We start from the raw sequence: 21,618 nt of genomic DNA on the forward strand, positions 1-21,618 counted from the left end.
TGTGAGGTAGTTGTTTTGATTGATTTTTTTTTTAATACTTAGTAGTAGTTGTCTTTAGGACCCAGAGAGAAGTCTATGACAGAATGGATATTATATTGACCAACATTCTCAGCATCCTATCTTTTGTCTATCCTTGAAGCTTTGTAAGTGTGTTAATGCTTGTGGCATCTGGCCAACTCTTCAATGAAGATAATTTCTTTCCATGTGATACGGTTTGGCTCTGTGTTCACAGCCAAATCTCATCTTGAATTGTACTGCCATAATTCCCACATGTTGTAGGAAGGACCCAGTGGGAGATAATTTGAATCATGGGGGTGGTTTCACCCATAATGTTCTCATGGTAGTGAATAAGTCTCAAGAGAACTGATGGTTTTATCAAGGGTTTCCACTTTTACATCTTCCTCATTTTCTCTTCCCGCTGTCATGTAAGAATTGCCTTTCACCTCCCAACATGATTCTGAGGCCTCCGCAGCCATGTGGAACTGTAAGTCCAATTAAGTTTCTTTTCCTTCCCAGTCTCAGGTATCTCTTTATAAGTAGCACGAAAATGAATTAATACAGTAAATTGGTACCAGTAGAGTGAGGCATTGCTGAAAAGATACCCGAAAATGTGGAAGTGACTTTGGAACTGGGTAACAGTCAGAAGTTGGAACAGCTTGGAGTGCTCAGAAGAACACAGGAAAATGTGGGAAAGTTTAGTACCTCCTAGAGATCTGCTGAATGGCTTTGACAAAAATGCTGATAGTGATATGGATAATAAGGTCCAGGTTGAAGTGGTCTCAGATGGAAATGAGGAACCTGTTGGGAGCTGGAGCAAAGATGACTCTTGTTATGTTTTAGCAAAGAGACTACCAACATTTTGACCCCGCCCTGGAGATTTGTGGAACTTTGAACTTGAGGAAGATGATTTAGGGTATCTGGTGGAAGAAATTTCTAAGCAGCAAAGCATTCAAGAGGTGACTTGGATGCTGTTAAAGGCATTCAGTTTTAAAAGGGAAACAGAGCCTTAAAGTTTGAAAAATTTGCAGCCTGAAAATGTGATAGAAAAGAAAATCGTATTTTCTGAGGAGAAATTCAAGCCAGCTGCAGAAATTTGCATAAGCAACAAGGAGCCAAATGTTAATCCCCTAGACAATGGGGAAAATGTCTCCAGGACATTTCAGAGGTCTTCACAGCAGCCCCTCTCATCACAGGTCTGGAGGCCTGTGAGGAAAAAGTGGTTTCCTAGGCAGGGCTCAGGGTCCCTGAGCTGTGTGAAGCCTAGGGACTTGGTAACCCTGTGTCCCAGCCACTCCAGCTCTGGCTGAAAGGGGCCAAGGTAGAGCTTGGGCCATGGCTTCAGATGATGCAAGCCCCAACCCTTGGCAGCTTCCACTTGGTGTTGAGCCTGCCAGTGCACAGAAATCAAGAATTGAGGTTGCGAGCCTCTGCCTAGATTTCAGAAGATGTATGGAAATGCCTGAATGTGCAGGCAGAAGTTTGCTGCAGGGGTGGGGCTCTCATGGAGAACCCTTGCTAGGGCACTGTGGAAGAGAAATGTGGGGTCAGAGCTCCTACACAGAGTCCCTACTGGGGCATCACCTAGTGAAGCTGTGAGAAGAGGTCCACTGTCCTGTAGACCCCAGAATGGTAGATCCACTGACAGCTTGCACCGTACACCTAGAAAAGCTGCAGACACTCAATGCCAGTCCTTGAAGGTAGCTGGGAGGGAGGGTGTACCCTGCACAGCCACCTCGTGCATCAGCGTGACCTGGATGTGAGACATGAAGTCAAAGGAGATCATTTTGGAACTTTAAGATTTGACTGTCCCACTGGATATCAGACTTGCATGGACCCTGTAACCCCTTTGTTGTGGCCAATTTCTCCAATTTGTAATGGCTGTATTTACCCAATACCTGTACCTCCATTGTATCTAGGAAGTAACTACCTTGCTTTTGATTTTACGGGCTCATAGGTGAAAGAGACTTGCCTTGTCTCAGATGAGACTTGGGACTGTGGACTTTTGGGTTAATGCTGAAGTGAGTTAAGACTTTGGGGGACTGTTGAGAAGGCATGAGATTGGTTTTCAAATGTGAGGACACAAGATTTGGAGGGGCCAGGATCAGAATGATATGGTTTGGCTCTGGGCCCTCACCCAAATCTCATCTTGAATTGTACTCCCATAATTTCCATGCATTGTGGAAGGGACCCCGTGGGAGGTAATTTGAATCATGGGGGTGTTTTCCCCCATACTGTTCTCATTGTAGTGAATCATTCTCAAGAGATCTGATGGTTTTATCAGGGGTTTCCGCTTTTGCATCTTCCTCAGTTTCTCTTGCCACCACCTTGTAAAAATTGCCTTTCACCTCCTGCCGTGATTCTGAGGCTTCCTGAGCAACCTGAAACTGTAAGTCCAATTAAACCTCTTTTTCTTGCAAGTCTCAGGTATGTCTTTATCTGCAGCATGAAAACAGACTAATACACCAATAATCTGTTTAGATATCCATATACAAAGATTTCAAATTAAACAACACTACACATTTTTTGACCATTCTCCAACACATTCTATTTTCAGTTTAGGCTTAATCAAGAGTCTATCATGTTCAGTTTGGGCAGGTATAGACTCCTTTACTCATGTGCTCTTTCTCTCTTATATTAATTCAAGAGTGTCAAACTGTGGTCTCAAAAATGTGTTCATTTAAAATAAATATATAAGTTTAAGTTTTACTTCATGTAAATCTTACACACCGTTTTCAGAAATAATTAAAACACCAATTTATTATACAATTTATAAAAAAGGCATGGCCGAATTACTCACGTGAATTAACAAACTAGTATTTCATTCAAGCAAGTATCTATCATGTGTTAGTCTAGGAACTTAAATACAAAAATTAAATAGACTAAAATCTTTGTCCCGTGGACAGAAAAAATATATATATTCATATATATATATGCTATATATAATATATAGTATATTATGCATATATATATTATACATATATAGTATATTGTGCATATATATACACACATGGTTTCCATATGAAAAAATTAAAATTAAGAATCTGTCTTCCACATATATACCAGTTAACATTCTATTGCTTCTTTTGACCTATGGTTTTCATAATTTAAAAAATAAATATAATAAAATATTTTATTTCTTTATAATTAGCTGTGACAGTTTCTTCAGTTTAAATGTGGCTCCTTATACAGAAACTTTAGAAAAAACATACAATTTTTTAACAGAAATTCTTAAGGAGGTAAGATAGTGAAGTTTTCACATCTAAGAATCCCAGCTTCTATTTTTTATTGTGTCACCTAGTAACCATAGAAAACTACTTGATTGCTGTGAGTCTGTTCCATCATGTGTAAAATACAGCTAGTAATAGCTTCTTGAAAAAGTTGTTGCAGGAATTGAACAATATAATTATGAGTATATTTGATGTTATACCTGGGACATAGTGAGCATTTACTGCATTGATTATGTTCTTCTATTATTCTCTCAAAATTAAGGCTATCTGCAAATCAGACTCATGTCAAACTTAAGACAACTAGTAAAATTTAGATAAAAATGACCTTACCAAATTTAGATTATTTTCTTCTATTTAGCCCCCCCACGGTTACATTTTGAATAAACCACTTATCACATTCTGTCTTGAATTATAGTTTTAATCTTATGTCATATCTCCTGATATATTATGAAATTCCTAATGGTCACAAATAAATAAAAATATCTCTATGTTCTGAAGAATGCTCTTGTAAACAGCTTTGCCCAAAATACATGCTTAATAAGTATTTTTTGTGTTTTTAATTTGTGAATGTAGCCCTTTAAATTTACCAATTTTTCTCAATAATACAGTTTTTAAAACAATAAAGCATACCTTATTTTAGCAGCATTTGGTCAGGAAGAATTGATCATATTCACCTTAAAAATATTATCGTTTTGTTGTATTTTGTTCAATTTAATTTTAATCATCAGTATTTCCAAATGCATGCAAACATAAATCTCATTTATTTTTGTATCCCTAGGTGTCTTTTAAATATATTACTTCAGTTGTATGGGACAACCAAGATAAATTATACCATATTATTGTGAAGACAGTGCAACAGAGTACCATTGAGCCCTATTCAGTCAATTTTTACATGTCTTTTATGAGCTTATGGGAATTTATACATTCAGAAAGAGTTATGTATCCCAACCATATAAATTCACTATCCTTTTTTAAGCAGAGCACAGGATTTGCTGCATGCAGCCTCATTAATGATCTGTCTCATGAGTCAAGAAACCACCAAGGGGATCAACTTGGCAAGATTTTCGCTTTAGTAAGTAATAGCACTCACAGGAGAGAAATTCTAAAAAGTTTCCAAATATGCCATATGCATATTAGAACAGTTAGGAGAAATCATAAGCAATGACTCCCTTAAGCCCCATTAAACTTCAAGTTAGCCAAATTAGAAACCTTTCCTTGAAAAACAGGCAAGCATATCTAGAAAGCTATGAGTATTAAGAGTCTTGGACTCTACCCTTGACCTTCCTTCTGACTCATAGCATAATTTCAGCAAGTTGTTTGAAGATTCTCTTCCCTTTTTATTCCTTCCAGAAAGTCAGGATTGAGAAATAGAAATCTTTCACTAAATGGACAGAAAAACAATGAAGAAGAAATAAAGTAGGTTTTAGTTTCCCTTGTAAAAAGTTACTGACTGAAAAAGTCAACAGCTGACAGTAAGATGAACAGTATATAAATTTAGATCTCTTAGACTGTCGTCTAAAGGAATGAGAATTGCGGCACGTTCAACACCTGAGTAAGTGGTATCTGAAAATGCATCGGCAAAGAAATGATTACTAAGTTTGGCACAATTGATTGCCTGAGAGGTTTTTTATAATTTTTAATTCTTTTCATATATTGAACATACCCAACCAGTCTTCCAACAATAGCAACAACAGCAAAAGGGGGCAGAATAATTGTTTTTAAAAGGGGGAGACTGGAGGCTTTTTAAAATTAGATTTATTAATTTCATCATGACAGTGGGTATACAAAAGAAAATAGAAAGTATTTATTTCCTAATTTAGAGAACTCTGGGAACTGAGGTTCAAGGGAAAGCTATGGTATCAGCTCTGAGAAAATGTTCTTGCCGTTGCTTGAGCTGCTGCTTTTTCAGTGAAACCACAAAGACAGGACTAATTTAGAAGCAACTAAAATTTATACATTGATATCATTGTGTTTGTTAATCCTCAACAACCATGAGGTAAGTTTCCTTATTACCCCAGTTCTACAGATGAAGAATTAAAGTCTCAGAAAAGGTAAAAGAAATTTTTTTTAAGTCACACACCATTGAAACAGTCTTTGCAAAACTTCTAACAATGAGAAAATTATGACAGTGAAAGATCTGACCCAACTTAATGAGAAGGTACTTGGATTCCTTTCTAGAAGAATCCAACTTGCCTTTAACCTCCAAACAGCCCTTGTTAATTCCGGAGCTTAGTTTGAGCTAACTGGAGGGGGAATTTAGTTTGCATTTTGACTTTGAAACAAAGATGATGACAGCACTTTCCCGAAACAACCCCCACTCCTTGCCTGGGAACCAGACCACATTTGGAGAACTAACCACTTGGCCACAATATTACAAATTAGGATTTAGGAGTCATGCAGACAGAGGCCACAAGTTTCCTTACCTTCTCAAATGCTCCTATAGATAACATCACTATTGTAAAATCTAAGATTGGGCTCAAGACATTTTTCAGTCTACATTCTGATGGACCAACTGGCATCACCCAGAACAATAATCTGGCTCAACTAGTTCTGTGATCCTACCCAAGAACAGAAGGCAGCAAGAAAAACCCACTTTGACCCCCTGTGATTTCATCTGTGACCTGACTAATCAGCAGTCATTATTCCCTAGCCAGCTGCCCGACAAACTATCTTTATTTTTTTAATTTTTATTTTTAAATACTAGATAGTTAATGTTATGTTTTACACAAATTTCTAAAATGGCAATACTGCACTACAGAGAATAGTAATCATATATGATCAAAATTTCTGCTGTTCTTTAAAATTAAGCTAGTATTGTTACAAAAATAATAAAATTATTATTGTCTTGTAAAAAAGTAATGATATTTTTTATTTAAGTTCAGGAGTACATGTGCAGGCTTGTTACATAGGTAAACTTGTGTCATGGGTTTTTTTTATACAGATTATTTCATCATCCAGGTACATTAAGCCTAGTACTCATTAGTTGTTTTTCCTGATCCTCTTCATCCTCCCATCCTCCAATAGGCTCCAGTGTGTGTTGTTCCCCTCTCTCGTGTCCATGTGTTCTCATCATTTAGCCCCCACTCATAAGTGCGAACAAGTGGTATTTGGTTTTCTGATCCTATGTTAGTTTGCTAAAGATAATGGTTTCCAGCTCCATCCATGTCCCTGCAAAGAACATGATCTTATTCTTTTTTATGGCTGCATAATATTCATTCCATGGTGTATATTTACCACATTTTCTCTATCTAGTCTATCACTGATGAGCAGTTAGGTTGATTCCATGTCTTTGTTATTGCGAATAATGCTCCAATGAACAAATGTGCATACGTGTATTTATAATAGAATGATTTATATTACTTTGAGTATATACCCAGTAGTGAAATCGCTGGGTTAAATGGTAGTTTAGTCTTCAGATCTTTGAGGAATCACCACACTGTCTTCTGCAATGGTTGAACTAATTACACTCCCACCAATAGTGTATAAGCACTCCTTTTCCTCCACATCCTTGCCAGCATCTTGTATATTTTGGCCTTTCAATAATAGCCATTCTGACTGCTGTGTGATGGTATCTTACTGTGGTTTTGATTTGCATTTCTCTAATGATTGATGATGTTCAGCTTTTGTTTCATACGATTGTTTGGCCGCATGTGTGTCTTCTTTTGAAAAGTGTCTATTCATATCCTTTGCCCACTTTTTAATGAGGTTGTTTTTTCTTGTAAATTTTCTTAAGCTCCTTATAGATGCTGGATATTAGACCTTTGTTGGAAGCATAGTTTGCAAAATTTTCTCCCATTCTGTATGTTGTCTCTTTACTCTGTTGATAGTTTATTTTGCTGTGCAGAAGTTCTTTATAATTAAATCCCATTTGTTAATTTTTGCTTTTGTTGCAATTGCTTTTGCTGTCTTCGTCATGAAATCTTTGCCTATGTCCTGAGTGGTATTAACTAGGTTGTCTTCCAGAGTTTTTATAGTTTGAGGTTTTACATTTAACTGTTTAATCTATCTTGCATTGATTTTTGTATATGGTGTAAGGAAAGGGGTCCAGTTTCAATCTTCTGCATATGGCTAGCCAGTTATCCCTAAACTACCTTTAAAATACCCTAGTCTCCTCATTTTTGAAGAGGGTGACTTGAGTAATGATATAACTTTGCCTCTCATTTAGCTAGCTCTGCCTGTATTACACTTTCTCTGTTGCAATTTCCCTGTCTTGATAAATAGGCTTTGTCTGAACAGCTGTCAAGATGAACCCATTCGGCAGTTATACCACATTTTTTAATGTCTAGAATTCAGTTTACTTGATAGCACAGTATAAGTTTTTTCTAAATGTATATAATAACATTTTAAAAAATCATTGAGTATACAAAGATAACACTCTAAAAGGTTATTTAGAAAATATCGCAAAATATATGTATTACATATGCTAACTGGATGCTTTTGTGAAAGAATGTGAGCCAGTCTACCCAAATTAAACATATAAAAGATGCATATTTTTAAAAATAGGAGAACTAATAAAGAAATGTATGTCAAAAAATAAAGTATTAGTAAAATAAATCATTTAGTTTCTCAGTTTTCTAATTGCTAACACTTTAGTGTGTTAAAAGAAAATATATAACTCACACAGATATATTTCCTTCTAATATTAAAAAAGGAGTAATATTTGTTGTTGTTTTACTCTTTATAGAAGAGACACCAGATGTATAACAAGGGCATCATATTATAATTATGTCAGAAGATATATTATTAAAATGTACATGTATTTTTGTATATTTGTAACAATAAAGACTTCAAAATATATTTTAAATCAGGAAAGCCAATTCTAGGGAATTTACAATAACATAACCTCATCTTATTTCCTTAGATCATCTAGATCCACATTTCTTAGAATGTGCTATAGAAAAACTGGTTTGGCAGGATTATGAGAGGAGTTATTAGATAAAAAGCATCCCATGATAAATAAGCTTGGAAATTGTGAATAAAATTAAATAGCTTTATTTACTTCAGGGTAATCAGATCTTAAGTTGTGATAGTGGATACTTAAATTTTCAGGAGGTAATTATGGTCCGCAGCATTTCTCAAGATCGTTTTACCATACATACATTTATCTTGGAGCATGTTTTGGAAATCTGCTTTGAAAAGTAAAGGCCTAATTTAATACTGTGACAGAGCCCCAGAAATCTAGGCTCATGATCTTGTCAACATAAACAAAGTATATAGAGAGATGAATGTTCCTAGAATTCTCTAAACCAGAAAATACATAGTTTCTTCTCTCTCTCTTATTCCCTGGTCTAATATTCAATTGTGGTGAACTGCCATGATAAAACCAACAATTCTAATTTTAAAAAAGATTCAATTCTCTTTTTTAAAAGCTAATTTTTCCACTCTCTTTTTTTTACTTACATATCATATTTAAAATTGCTTATAGGTACCATAGATAAAATCTGCAGCTTTCATAGTTTGGGGAGATCAGATATGGAGAAAAGACAAACATTTCCATTTTATTCATAACAGTATAATTTACCAAGTTCCTGTAAGCTATAGGTACCTTAAAAGAAAAAGATTTCCTTAAATCTGAAATATAAAATATTTAACAACCAGCAATACTTTAAATAAAAGTCATAAAATTCAATTGTTCAGCAGTTTAGTCCTTCATAATTATTGTTCTGTTTAATCTTGTATGAATTTGTCTGTTATTTTTAATATAGTTCTAGAATTTTTTAGCCTATTTATTTTTAAAATTATCAGAAACCTGTATTTAAGAGTACTTGTTAGTCTTCTTCATGCATCTATTGTCAATGCCTTTCTAGAAGACTCAAAACTGTAGATGAAAAAAATTAGAATAGCCATGGTTAAAAATCTGATGAGAATTCATTGTAACAAACAATTAACAAGAACATTTAGTTACTTTTATTTTATTCAGTATTTTAAAATAACAACCAGAGTAATGACTGACAGCATTACACCAGGATCATCAGAACTTTATAAATTTTACATGGTTTTTAGAATATTCACATCAAGAACACATTCACATACATGTAAAGAAGACTTAGCGTCACTTATTAGAGATGACTGTTTTTCCAAGAAATCCGAAACCTAATAAAGACAGTAAAAAGCACAAGAAACCATCTTAATAAAACACAAAATCTCCATTTCGTAGGCAGATTAATTAAAATCTAAAGAAAAACCTGCTGCAGTATTATTTTTTCCTTACGGAAAGCACATTTAGATAAGTTGGAAGCTGAACTTAATGAGAAGGTACTTGAATTCAAGTAGACATTGAAAAAGTGTACGGTCTAAGGGTATCAGTATACACCATATTATAGAAGAATAACGTAAACAAGAAAATCAATACTTTGAGCAAGGGCATGTATGGCTTTTAGAAAAAGCAAGAGCATGTGAAACTGCGTGGATACATGAAACAATTTAGGTACATCAAGAAAAGTGAAGAGTACAGAATCAAGTTATACTGAAGGAAAGATTTTCTCCTAGGTCTTTAAGACAAGCATTCTCAGCATCAGGCCACAATAGCAGTCAGAACTGAAAAAAAAAAAAAAAAAGGTACAGGAATTGACAAAAAATAAGTTGGATAGAGTCACCACTTTAGTTAAGCAAAATGGTGTAGCATCTCGAGGAGAGAAGGAAAGAAAGCAGAAAGCAATGATGCATGACTTGTAAATCCCATGTAGTGAGATGCAGTAAAACACTGAATTATTGAGATATGAATCTAAAAAACTTGAAAAACTCTATCTTGAGAAGTAAAATTATTTTAAAAGCACAAGACAACACTTCCAACTTAAAATTTGGTAGGAACTATAACACAGGAAAAAGCTGTGATTCGAAAGATAGTTTAAAATTAAAAAAAAAATTAGAATTAAAATCAAAACCTTTTTCTGGGTGCAGAGGATCATGCCTGTCAAAGGCATTTGGGTTAATTACTATATTTTTGATAAGTTACTTGATAAGCACTTAATTTTTTCTTTAAGCCAGTCAAGGTCTGTTAACAAAAGACCATGAAGTCTGTGGAGGAAAAATAAAGGCAAGCTATATTTTTTTTGAAAAAAGCAATCTGCAGATCAGAGGAGACCAAGCATCCTGATTGGTAGAAAACAGCTGAGTCCCAACTGGGCAGTTTCCAAGTCCAAAACAGAAATCTCTGTTGAAAGCCCCTTTCAGGCAGCTGGTGGGAGGAGTTTTCTGACACAGTGTCTCACCTAGGGTTATAGGAACCATCTTAGCTCAGAGGCACAAACAAGATGTTTGTCTGGAGCCGTCTCCAACAACATAGGAAGCATGGCTGCCCTTTTCTCACTCAATATGGTTCTGGGTTAGTTTCATGTCACAGGTCTTTACATGTTTTGATAGAAAAAATCTCATATACATATAACAGACATAAAAATTACAGATGAACAAAATATCTTACAGAAAATCTTTATAGTTTTTATTTTAAAAATCATGACTAAAACATAATATTATAAATTCACTGGTTTGTAAGAAGAGAGTTGGATCCAAATTACATTTCTGACAAGGTGGGTTAAGGCTAAATTAAAGATTTTTTAAAATTGTCTTGATAAGTAACCTTATGAAGGTTGTGAACCAAATTTTGGGTAAAGCAGTTAGAGTCAGTTACTAATATACTGGATTGAACAAACCATAGTTAACTATGAAAATGTACCAAATTATGTAAGGAAGCTTAAAAGATAAAATAATTATTTTTATAAGATCTGTACAGTATGTTCTTGATTTCAATTCCTTGTCCTTGAAGATAAGAGTGCTGTGTTTCCTTCTAGTATAAGGAGGGTGTCTGTTACATGAAATTTTTATCTTTTGCTCTTTAGATGCAGCAGTAAGGTCCAAATGATTTTTTTTGTACCTGCTGTTTTTCAAGTGGTTTTCCTGAAAAATTCAATATGCCAGAATAGCTGAGGAATTTTGGAAAAAGGAGAGTTTAGCTTAGAGAAGAATAAAAAGGAAGAGGTGTAGGAAGGGGAGGGGAAGGCTCTAGAGGGGAAAGTTTCAGCTAGCTCTGAGGCAGCATTTTGTAATGAGGAAGTCTGAGTCCCGAGTGTGTTTGGCAACCTTGAGATATTAGTTGAGATATGGTTCCTATTTGGACTGTATACTTTTATAGCCACAGTTTTTTAGTTTAGTTCAAAGCAAAACAAGCTGTTTGATCCCCATCATGTTTGAACATGTTGCCAGCTGAAATCCCAAAGAGGGGTACTATCTTGTCATGCCTTTGAGAGTACATGTTGTAAATAAATTTATCTAGAAGAGTTGGTGCTAAGGCTGAACACATCTTCCCACCTTAATTTGTGCTAGGGTGAAATATCAGACATGCAAAACAAAACCAAAAAGTAAAGTACATATTCACCCCAGGAAGGACAACAAAGCATTCTCAACAGGAATGAATTCTCAACACATATTTAAAATATGTGTTCTTTATCTATGTGTTTTAAAATAAGTTCAAAAACCTTCATAAACCAGCAGCGAAAAGCCTCATTTGAATAGGACACTACATAAACAGAAGAGAGAAGTTCCTCATAAGTTCTCATAAACAGAAGGGCAAAAGATCCCTCATAAGCAAATCCCAAAGAAAACCAAAAAACTCAACCAAAACAAAACACTGGAAGTTTAATCTATGAAATACTCTCCATGGGTAAATAGTCAACCTGTGGAAGCAGGGATGTCAAGGGTCCTGAGTTTGGGTACGGTATGCCTTATGTAGTTCCCAGAACCACTGGTCCCTCAGCCCCTACTTCTGACACCAGATTTTGTCAACATAAACATTTTCTTTCAAATATGAAAAAAAAATATTTTATTTGGAAATGATATACAAGAAGTAGAATTATGATCTAGGACATACATATAGGCTTCAGAGAAATCTGGAGAAGAAGAACAAAGCAGGGGTTTATTCGGGAAAGAGGAGGTTATGAAAGTTGAAAGAAAGCACATTGGTGCTGGCAGTGTCTTATAAGAGCTGGTAAATTCTGATTCACAAATGTGAACAGGATTTCTAATCTTGGTAGAATTTGTAATCTTTGAGTTATAGGTAGGCCCTTGCAGTTTGGGATTGGGTGTGTGAGACAGTGTGTCAGGCAAGTATTCTTATATACCCACTAGCTATCTTTGTGCTGCTATCTGTTCTTGCATAGTTCATGTAGTGAGCTGCTGTTTGGAAAAATGCCTTGTGACAGTTCCTGTTATTAGGCAAGTCATGCACGAGAGACTTTGCTTTATGGCCTTCCCTGGCTCCATTGCCAGGATTTGACACAAGTGATTTTATTTTGAATTTTATAACTTTCACACATCCATTTTGATTTCTCCCTGAGTGCTAAATCACAACAAATTCATGGTTTTAGGCCAAAATATCAATGCTTTGCATTGTTAAGTAGGTTATATTCCAGCTCCTTTACTTACCGGATACAACCAAGGAGATCTATCCTGCTTTTTAAAATAGAAATAAATGTGTTTGCTGTATAATCTCACCATTTTATTTTCTCCATATCCAGGGCAATGGAGTTGCCAGACTATCAGGGTGTCTGTGTTTGTTTCTTTCTTTGCTTTATAAAAGATTTTTGTATTCAGGAATTTTATCAACCACCTGATTGAGCAAAATAATTCTGGGACATACATAATGTGGAAGAAATACAGAATTATCTCCTCCATATCACATGTCCCAGAATTCTTTTGCTAGGTAGTGTGTGGAGCAAACACAAAATGGGTGGCTGAAAACAACAAAAATACACTTTTTTCCCATATTACTGATTAGCTACAGGTTAAGTCGTCTGTTTTGTGTGTGTGTGTGTGTGCTACTTCTACAGGGAAGAACGGTAATGGTAGGGAAAAGATATTTAAGCCTCATATATATATAGTGAAGTACATATTTATTTCAAATAAGCTATCGATTTTCATGTAGTAATATTTATCACAGGAAAAAATAGAGGTTTTTAATATATCATGTTCAATTGTTTTAATTTATAGTTCCCACAGATGAGTGAGAACATGAGAAGTTTGTCTCTCTGTGCTTGGCTTATTTAAACTAACATAGTATCCTCCACTTCTCATTTATTTTTTATGGCTGAATAGTACTCTATTGTGTATATGTATCACATTTTTTATCTATTAATCTGTTGCTGGACACTTGGTTTGCTTACAAATCTTGTCTATTATGAATAGTACAGCAATAAACATGGGAGCTACACTCCCATGATATTGCTTTGATATACTGATTTCCTTCCTTTTGGGTACAAACCTAGCAGTGGGATAGATGGATAATATGGCAGCTCTACTTTTAGTTTTTGAGAAGAAGAAAGCTTTTGCAACTCCTTATTTAGATATAAAATTTTTAAAATTGTATTTATAGCTAATTATATTAAATGCGTTAATAGGTTATAAGTTAATTTTAGATGCAAAAACATATGTCAACTTTCTTACAGGTGTATTGTGATATCATACAATAAGACTTGTTATTTGGCACATTCTTTTTACAGAATTTTGAAATGTAAACTTCTCTTATATTTATTTCCAAATACAAATATTGTGCTTTAAAATTTTGTATCAGCATATTTGGTTTTTGTCTTTGTTTTTGTTTTTACATGGTGATTTATTAAATTCTGGGGTGTAGCACAATATACAATAATAGAATACCTGTTTTAAAATAAGAGTTCAAAAATTATGGCCAGGCGTGGTGGCTCACATCTGTAATCCCAGCATTTTGGGAGGCTGAGGCAGGTGGATTACCTGAGGTCAGGAGTTTGGGACCAGCCTGGCCAACATGGTGAAACCTCGTTTCTACTAAAAATACAAAAATTAGCCAGGCGTGGTGGCGGGTGCCCGTAATCCCAGCTACTGGGAAGATAGAGGCAGGAGAATCACTTGAACCTGGGAGGCAGAGGTTGCAGTGAACCGAGATCGTGCCACTGCACTCCAGCCTGGGTGACAGAGCGAGACTCCATCTCGATAAATAAATAAATAAATAAATAAATAAATAAGGCATATTTGTTTAATACTTAGCAACACTATATATTTGTCACTAACCTATTGATTACATGGTTTTACATCTGACAGCAAATTTTCTTATTTTTTTGTTTTTTATATATTTTTATATACTTTATATATTTTTCCATGATTTTTTTATAATTTTTTCCCCTAAAAAACTTTAGAATAATTGGTTGTTATTAAAACATCTTGGTAAATCTTGACTACAATTATAGTAATATTACAAAATAATATCACTCAAAATGTGTTTATCATGTTGTGTTTGTGCATTTAAGAATTGAAATACAAGTAAAATAAAAGAGTTTTGGCTTCTCATCTGTTACATTCATCTCACATTTTGTTTGGAATATTTTCTCAGTTATAGATAATAAGCAAAAGAGCAAAAATATTGAAATATGCTTAGTGTATTGTATAGAATATATTTTTTCAGTGTTTACATTTAGAGAAGGGCAAGAAATTGTGAGGCACTTATATTTCATAAGTGAACCTCAACAAACAAAGCAAAAATATCTATCCCTGTCAGCCAATAAATATGTCATTTAATTATTATTTTCATAAAATATCATGTAGCAAACCAATAATATGGTTTGCATAAAGTGGAGATCTAACACTTCTTGTAGTTGACCAGTTTAATCCTATAATATTTAGCATTAAACTCTGATATCCAGATAACAGAACTGAGTTACTCACTGCCAAAAATTCTCCACCTTGCACAAGATAGGAAGTGTTGTTTTCATGACTGTTTGTAATTCACCAATTAACTTACCACACTTTCTTGTGGAAATGTATTAACTTTTCTGCAGTCATAATGACAGAAACATTTTGGCTATTTCTTTTCCTAGCTAGTATTCCCAAAGCTAAGCCCTGTGATTCTGTTTGAAATCAAGCTAAAATATAACAGACTTCAGAATCTTACTACACTCACTCTGCAAAATAAAAAAAAAGAAATAATTTTTAACAAATAGACTATAAAACTAGATTTTTGTTTCTGAAGGCCACTTCTTCCTTGCCTCTTAGAAAATATTATATAGAATATTTTAAAACAATAGATGATTAATAATATCTTGGACCTTATGGCTACCATGAAAATGTGTTACTCAGATCTTATGTGGGAAACATAATTGACTGATCCCAGTTTTATAGCTCTGGAACCACTACTGCCTTCACACTATGAGCACACTTCCTCCAGGAAGCTCCCAGCCAATGACTGAGCATGGCAGGGGTATTAAGCAGGCTCATTCTGGCAAGATGTGCATTTTTCCAAAATCTGACTCTGGAAAAAAGACTTATTGTACCAGCCGAAATTTTCTTGCAACTGAGGGACTTCAGTCTGAAAGTCTTCTTACCCAGTCCTTTTTCTGCCCTCTCCCTTTCTACATTTGTCAGACCTGCACCATGGTCTTAAGAGTCTCACCTGACTCTCCTGCTCCCAGACCCAATAAATCTTTTGCACGTTTAATTACATCTTGGAATATACTTTCAATAACTCATACTTGCATAAAATGGAGATCTACCAAAATTTACTCATTTTAAAAGACTATAGCTATTATTGTCTCCAAGCAATCTAAAAATGCCTCGTGAATGTTTATAAGGTTATTTTTAGATAGATATACATTTGCTTCTTTGAAAATTAATTTAAACCCAATCTAATAGCCAAAATGTGAACATTTTGTTCAGGAAGACTGGCAAGCAGTTCAATTTACATCCTGCCTCATTCTGTATTGCTTTCCACATGACATTCTATCTTAGATACATACATAGGCATGCCATTTAGTGCTTAAATCTAAAAAATTATTGCTTCCTGACTTTGATGTAGCCCCCAGAGTCAGAATCAAGAAAATAAGTAATACATAATGGATGAAATTGGAAATCATCATTCTCAGTAAACTATCGCAAGGACAAAAAACCAAACACCACATGTTCTCACTCATAGGTGGGAATTGAACAATGAGAACATATGGACACAGGAAGGGGAACATCACACTCTGGTGACTGTTGTGGGGTGGGGGGAGGGGGGAGGGATAGCATTAGGAGATATACCTCATGCTAAATGAGGAGTTAATGGGTGGGCACACCACCATGGCACATGTATACATACGTAACTAACCTGCACATTGTGCACATGTATCCTAAAACTTAAATAATAATAATAATAAAGAAGTACTTAGGCAGAGCAGGTAGAAATTGTCAAATAATGTGAAGTTAATGTATATTTCAGTTTGGTCAATATTTTGATAATGAATCCATACAGAAAAGTGTTTTCTCTTAAGGATTTCTCCTTCTGCCAGATATTATCTATGTTTTATATTTTAAAGTAATATTAATTTATTATGTCTCTAATAGACATCAGTGGAAAGTAATTTTAGACAGAAAATGTTGCATCTTTTAACCTATATACAATATGTCCATATAATTATATATGTTCACAATAGAATAAATATTGCTCAAGCTTAAGTTCATTTACCATCATCCATGATTAACATTAATGGCCCAAATCATTGGACGAATCTTTAAAGTGCTGTCACTGTACCAACAGAGAATCAAATTTTAAATGATATCCTACCAGATCCTTCTTTTATTCCACGTTTTGCTGTGGGCATTTATGAGAATGTATCTGCTTGGGCTTCCTAATCAATGTGGCTGAGTTTATAACAAATTCTTCTTTGAAGCCATCATTTACCCTGACTATGTTGTAGTTGAACTAATGACTTGGTGGATAGATTTGTCAGGACCTTCTGCTAAGATTAATGTGGTCTTTCTTTCTTAGGCAAGTTAAAAAGAACAAAAAAATTTACAGGGGAAAACAAAAAGCAGCAAGATTGGAGGAAATAGCAATGAATATTGGTATTATTGGAAATTTCAACTATCCTTGTTTGAACTCTTATATCAATACTATCTATATTATGTCTTTTGATAAACTTTTTGGATTATTTTCATGGTATAATAATTCAATCAATTTACAGAAAAATATATATGAGAAATTAAAATTTATTTGATTTTACTATTTTTGCATTTGGCAAATAAATAGACATAAAATGATAGGAATTAAATGTCACACAATAGTATAAAAAGTATGGATAAGAATAATAAATATTACTTGAAAAACTAAAAAGAATTAAAGTTTAGATTCAGAAAAACCACAAATTCATAATGTAGTAAAATATAGTTAGCTATCAATATAATCATGTAAAAGCAATGTTATGAATTCTTTTCCAAAAATAAGTTGGCATTATTTCTATTTTCCAGATATCAATTTAATGTGTTAAATCACACTCTTTGTTATGGTATTAATGTTCAATTTTGAGTAACTATCAGCAATATCATTGGAGATTGTTAAAGAGGTTGAACAAAGTTATTTTTAAATAAAAATTCGGAAAATATTTTAAAAATTTTTATGTAATTGTTTCTGCACTTATCTTTCTAAATTATTTTTATCTGGAAATTAAGTGAATAAGGAAAATAGAGAATGCTACGTTTTAATTAGTTTTTAAAATTTAATTTTACTATTCAAGCACTTTTAACAATGAAACTATTGAACCTACAGTACATATACCAAATTATCATAGGTGCTTTTATTTTGTTTTCTCACTGAATGCACTAAAATTAATATTTACCACAGGATAAAGAGATACAAGAGTTACTTTGGGGTGATGTTGTAATTCACTTTGCTCACTAAGGTATGTAACAAGTTTCTTTCAGTTTGGGCTCATATAACCAAATGCTACAGACCGGGTGGTGTAAACAGACACTTATTACACACAGTTCTGGTAGCTAGCAAGTATAAGATCAAAGTGCCAGCTGATTGGATTTCTGGTGAAGTCTCTTCGTGGCTTGCAGACAGCCACCTTCTTTCTGTATCCTCCCTTGGCAGGGAGAAAGAAAGAAAGAGAAAGAGAGGATGTTTTCTTGTGTCTCTTTTTCTTCATATAAGGGCACTAAACCCAGGGCTCCACTCTGATGACTTTATCCAAAGATAATTATCTCCAAAGGCTCCAACTTAAATACTGTCACGTTAGGGGTTAGGGCTTCCATATATGAATTTTAGGAGTACACAATTCAGTCCATAGCATTTGCCCACCACCCTCTCCAAACTCATGTCTTCACATGCAAAATACATCCATTTCATCCCACTTGCTCCAAAAATCTTAACTTATTCTAACATCTATTCTAAAGTCCAATGTTTTACCTAATATCATCTAAATCACATATGGCTGAGATTGAAGTTAATAATTCATCCTGAGCCTAAATTCTCCTCTATCTGTGAACCTGTAAAAACTTGTAGACAAGTAATGTGCTTTCAAAATTTAATGGTGGAATAGCCTGGAAGGACATTTTCACTCTAAAGGAGAGAAAACATAAAGAAGGAAGTGGTGATAAGTCCTAAGCAAGTGTAAAATTTAGCAGGAAAAATTCTATTATATCTTAACATTTAAGAGTAATCCTCTTTGGTTCAATGCTCTACCTTTTGGACCTACCAGTGTAGGAGTTGCTCTCTGTGGCTCTTCCAGAAAGAGATCCCACACCCAAGAACCTAGGTCTCCACTCTCTTAAAGTTCATCAGCACAATTTCACCCTGAAAGCTGTTGGTGGAGGCCCCCTGGCCTTTTGAAACCTAGTCCATGTCTCTGATAACCTCTGATATGCCTTCAGTCTCCTTATTCTAGTTTATTGGATAATAATGTTCATTTGTGGCTGAATATCACCATGGTCCATACTAACAAAATCTAAAAAGTTGATTAAGTTCATTAGTTGCACCCATGACCTCTTTATGAAATGGTTATTCAGCTACCCCCTAAGTGTTCTCTTAAGAACAGTGTTCTCAGTTTTTGCAATATGGATAGGCTGAGAATTTGCCAATATTTTCAAGTTCTCGTTCATTTTAACTTAACTATTATTACTTCATCTTTTTTTTTGTATTTTACTGTAAGCATTCAAGAGGAATCAAGCTACTCCTTCAACACTTTGATTAGAAGTCTTCTGAGTTAAATATCTAATTTCACCACTCCTAAGTTCTGCCTTCCATGAAAGATTAGAACACAGTTCTGCTAAGTTCTTTGACACTTTATATCAAGTCTAACCTTTCCTCCAGTTTGCAATAATATGTTTCTTATTTTGGTCTGATTCCTCACCAAAATTGCTTTTAACATCCATATTTATCTCAGGCACCTCAAACTCCTCCAGCTTTGACCCATTACCCAGTTCTAAAGCCGCTGCCACATTTTTTAATATTTCTTTCAGCAGCATTCCACTTCTTAGTACCAATATCTGTCAAAGTCAGCTGGAGCTTCCATAAAAATATACCTTAGACTAGGTAGTATAAACAAGAGATTTATTTCTCATGGTTCTGGAGAATAGGAAGTTCAAGATCAAGGTGCTGGCCAATTTAGTTCCTGATGAGGGCCATCTTTCTGACTTGCAGTGTGACTTCTCACTGCATCCTCATATGGTGGACAGAGTGCAAGAGGTCTGATACCTTTTTTTTTTTTCTTACTAAGGCACTAATCCCATCATGAAAGCCCTACCTTCATGAACTCATATAAAATAAATTATCTCAAAGGTCCCATCTTCAAGTACAATCACTTTAGGGGTTTGAGTTTTAACATAATAATTTCAGGGGGACAAAATTCAGTTCACAGCAGACAGTATTTCAAATTGTCATTCTTCTGTAACTCATTTTATACTTATGTGCTTTAATACACTAAAGAAAACAAATGACTTTAGACTTCTCCATAATTCTTTCTTTAGAAAGGATAAAAAGCTGCTGAGACTTTGGTCACTTTTTTCTGTTATTGTCCAATTGGTAATCAAATTTGGAGAAACAGAGAATATGAAGATCAATAGACACAGCAAGGTGATAAATGCCTTATTTTTCCTTGTACTTGTGTCTTAAAACTACTTTTTCGTATGTTCAGTTAGCAGGTGTAGAAAATAGAACACAATGGAAATAAATAGACATAGCAGAAAGTGCCTTCTCTGTGAAAATAACTGTCAAAAGAATGAAAAGACAAACCACTGACTGGGAGAAAATATTTGCAAAGACACATCTAATAACATCTGATAAAATACTATTATCCAAAATATATAAAAAAAACTTTTAAAAGTCAACAATAGGAAATTATACAATCTGATTTTAAAATGGGTTACAGGCCTTAACAGATCATAAAATAAAATATACAGATGGCAAATAAGCACATAAAAAGATGCTGCTCATCAATGTCATCAGGGAAATGCAAATTAAAAAATGAGATATCACTACATACCACTTTAAAAGACAGTTTGGTGGTTTCTTACAAAAGGAAACATACCCTTATCATGTGATTCAGCAGTCACACTCTTTGGTGTTTGACCAAAGGAAATTAAAACTTATGCCTACAGAAAAATCTGCAAACAATAGTTATCACGGCTTTATTAATCATTGCCAAAACTTGGAACCAACCGAGATGTCCTGTGGAACACACAGGAGTTTTAGGGAAGAAAGTATACTCTAATGATGAATACATATAATTACACATTTTTCTAAACCCATAAAATGTACAACAAGAGTGAGCCCTAATACAAACTATGAACTTTGAGTGACAATAGTTTGTCAATGTAAATTCATTGATTGTGACAAATGCACCACTCTGATAATGGGGGAGGCTATGCATGTATTGTTGCAGGGACTCATTGTACCTGCTCAATTTTGCTGTGAACTTAAAACCACTGATTCTCATATACACTCATCAGCCTGGGTTTAAATCCCCTCTATGTCACTTACTGTATTAGTTTTCCATTGCTATGTAACAATTCACCACAATATTTAGCTGCTTAAAACAGAAAAACATTTATCATTTACATTTTTTTCCTGTAAATCAGACATCTTATGGCAGCTGAGCTGAGTGGTTCTGGCTTAAGATAATCTCATAAGACTGCAACTAGGTATTGATTGGGGCTTGCTTGTAGTTATTCTAAGATTTGAAGAAGAGGTGACTGGGGAATGGTGGGTCTTTTCCGAGCTCACTCACATGGCTCTCTGTGAGGTCTGCCTCTACATACTATGGCAGCTAATTTTCCTAGAGCGAGTGATCCAAAGAGAGAAAGAGAGAAAGCTTTCAAAATGGAAATTGCAGTCTTTTATAGTCTAATCTTGGGAATGACATTCAATCATTTCTGCCATGATCTTTGTTGTTAGAACAGTCAGTAAGTCTAACCAAAACTCAAGGAGAGAGATTACATAAGGGTATGGATATTAAAATGGCAGGACCATTAAGAATTGTTTTAGAGGATCCCTACCACACTTCATATGTGTCATGTTTCCTTACTTCTAGAATTAGACTAATAACGTTAGTCTCATTTGTAAAACATAATGGCTCACAGCAACCTCTCAATAAACGTCATCCATGGTAATGAGAAT

The sequence above is a fragment of the Pongo abelii genome, chromosome 4 (assembly GCF_028885655.2).
Source record: "Pongo abelii isolate AG06213 chromosome 4, NHGRI_mPonAbe1-v2.0_pri, whole genome shotgun sequence".
Taxonomy (NCBI): Eukaryota; Metazoa; Chordata; class Mammalia; order Primates; family Hominidae; genus Pongo; species Pongo abelii.